Consider the following 3,061-nt stretch of genomic DNA (forward strand, 5'->3'; position numbering starts at 1 on the left):
GTATTCTCTGATATTATGAATCTTACAGACTACGTCGGGTTCTCCGACTCTCTGGTACTTCCACAACAAGTAAAGACTCCTAGTCGGGTTTATCTTGCCCATGGGGGAAAACGTACCGGGGCATGACACGTTTCGGTGAATCGATTGAATGAATCGATTTACTCACCGCCATGTATACCCGGACAATTGCAGTTGTCCAATTGCGGAGCATAGTCGAACTATGGCTTTAATCGGATTAAGCAGTGCATGTAAACGTACTGACTCAAGTGGAATGCAGACTGAGAAAGGAACGCGAAAATCCAGCATATAGCCACCACTATCCAATAGAGGGCGCAGTTACACAACAAATAAATCTCCCAATACCTATAAGCTACCATGAACAATACAAGATTTTGGTGAAATAAAACTCACATAACCACAAAATATAAAATGAAAGGTTACAAAAATATTTGCCATTCTTTAACCTGTTACACTTACCAAGGTAAAAAAATATGAAAGATACAAAGAAAATGTATATTTTTGTTGTATCTATATATTTGTATTGTATGCACCATCAAAATAATAATGAATTGCATTTATAGAAATAATTAAGGCATCAGGCATCAAATCGATACAGGAAACAATCTGCATTACTTTCAGATTGCTTCTGCGATTCGTCCTTCAAGAAAAGATTGCCATCTTCAGCACAGCAGAGGAACTTTACCACGTCTCCGTTTTGATGCTTCAGACGTTTCCACTCTCCCTGGTCTTCATCGGCCCAGATAAAGAAGTTTTTATTACCCAAATTAATTGGCAAATGTTCATCTTCAGCATGTTCATCCAGCTGCGGACACAAAAGACTGGTTAAACTCAAAAGGTAACTGTAAATAATGACCACGTAAGTGTTATTGTTGAAATGGAAGCTTGAAAACTAACCAGTTAACTATATGATTCAATCAACATCACACAATATTAATTTGTCTCAACCTGCCTGTCTTTCTCGGGCATCTCCCCAATTTGTGTTTAATATGAAATCAGAGTCAACATCCATGAATATAAGGCTGATATGGGAAAGCTAACCAGCTGAAAATGATTTGCAACTGTTAATTGTTAACTGTTAATTGTATGTTTAATAAAAATGGACGTGACAATAAATAACATGAAACCGTGTCAGTTAGGGCTTTTTAATATAAGGTAATCCTGTCTTGGGAACTAGCCCACACTCCAAAACGAAAACACCCAACTGGCCTGGGCCCTGTGCACCTCAAAGCCAAAGCCTTGGTACTGTTTTAAATTGAGAAAGATGGTCACATACATTGTTGAATGTAACGGGTTGCCCAAAGGTATGATGCACAAAGAGTACAGCATAGGTAAAACTATAAGGAGACTATGAAAGTTGCTTATAAGATACGGGCTCCCAAGTCACCACTGTTACCCATTGGTTGTATCAAAGAATTATTTTTCGATGAATCAGATTACACCACTCTTGTGGTGCAGGTCAATGGCCAATCTGTACCCTGTTAGGGATACAGTGAGTAGAATATTGTTTTGTTGAGTTTGAGTTCCTTGGGGTTGAAGCTGAAGTGCCAACATTCGCACCAGTAGTTGAAGACCTGTGTGCAGCTACTCAGGCCCCGGTTGGTACCAATACACTTGATATACAGTATATGAAACTTATTACAACACCAGTCCAGAAATGAATCCTTACTGCACCGACTGCGATATATTGTTTCACCCTCTTATGACAAATGTATAATGTAGGTCGCTTTGGATAAAAGCGTCTGCTAAATGCCCTAAATGTAAAATATCAAATATAACTTTATATTTACCTCCAGGCCGTTTCCGACTTTTGGACAGCAGAGTTTTCCGTCGCACTTGAATGAGAAAGCCACAGAGTTTTCCCACTCATAGACTGTCGCTGTGTAAGAAATCAGCAAGCAAACATTATAATCATGCAGGGGGCTATGGTAATTTAACTTATCTCAATATATAAATGTGGCCGAATGAGACCAACCTGCAATAGTTTCCATTTTTAAAAAGAAAATCCAAATCACTTCACTGCTGAGATCTGAATTTTAGAGGCTCATTTACCTTTGTACTGGCTCCGGAATTGGGCCGACTTGGCCATCAATCGTTTTTTTCCTGGAAACATTTTGCTGACAGTCACTTGCTTCCCATTTTTTTGGGTCAAGCAGCCCGTCTTCTTCAAAGGTGCAGTCATAAGGATAGTGGCAGCTGAAAAAACTCTGCTTTGGACACCAGGTCGAATTAGGTTAATTAACTTTTTTTGTGATAAAGTGATATATACCTGAAAAGGAGGAAAAATTACGATATTAGGCTTTGGCAGGGATAAAACGTTGATGAGGCACTCTCAAGAATGAGCATACATTTTACCCACTCCAAAGTACACCCGAGGCCCTCTGGTGTAAAACGTGGGTAAAACATTGACAATGTGGGCGTGTAACCACACCCACATTCCATGTCATGCTCAATTAAAGGTGTGAAAAAGTGAGAGTGAGAGAGTGAGAGAGTGAGAGATCCCAAATCCAAATAAGGAACAGGATTTCCGGCTGCATGTTTAGACTTCAAATAGAATGTGCATGAATTTGCATGATTACATCTCTACTGGTTATTAGAAGCTATGAAATATAATAGAATAGACTTTATTTGTCATGTCACCATGAAAATTGTCTTTGGTCTCACTGAATAAAAACACATAGGATACATAACAAGCACATTCACCCCATTGAGTAGGCATGTCCACCAGATTGACACATCACATGTATACCCCCTGACACATCACATACAGTATACCCCCTCCTCTAGCCCCCACACACAAGTATACACATCAGGTACAAGGCAGCCAGCAACAGTGCCAGCCCGTTCAAGGCACTCTAATCTACACCTCCCTTTCATCTAGCTTTCCTTGGTTTGTTGACCATGAAGATCGCATTTGGGATAAAAGAGTCTTTGTATATTTTTTTCCTTGTCATATGTGCTCTATAGCGCCGCCCTGAGGGAAGCAGTTCAAATTCAGAATGGAGGGGGTGGGTGTCATCATCTAATATACTCATGTTTTTTC

General features: G+C 39.7%; 1 long non-coding RNA gene across 1 annotated transcript; it reads right to left on the bottom strand.

Annotated features, from left to right (window-relative positions):
- Nucleotides 1-560: 560 nt before the first annotated feature.
- LOC311343123 lies at nt 561-2,281 on the bottom strand. Its single transcript, XR_014633463.1, has 3 exons — nt 2,071-2,281; nt 1,809-1,897; nt 561-823 (listed from the first exon to the last, which is right to left on the bottom strand). It is a non-coding gene; the product is annotated as an uncharacterized lncRNA (long non-coding RNA).
- Nucleotides 2,282-3,061: the final 780 nt, after the last annotated feature.

The sequence above is a fragment of the Micromesistius poutassou genome, assembly GCF_964030765.1.
Source record: "Micromesistius poutassou genome assembly, chromosome: 5".
NCBI classification, from domain to species: Eukaryota; Metazoa; Chordata; class Actinopteri; order Gadiformes; family Gadidae; genus Micromesistius; species Micromesistius poutassou.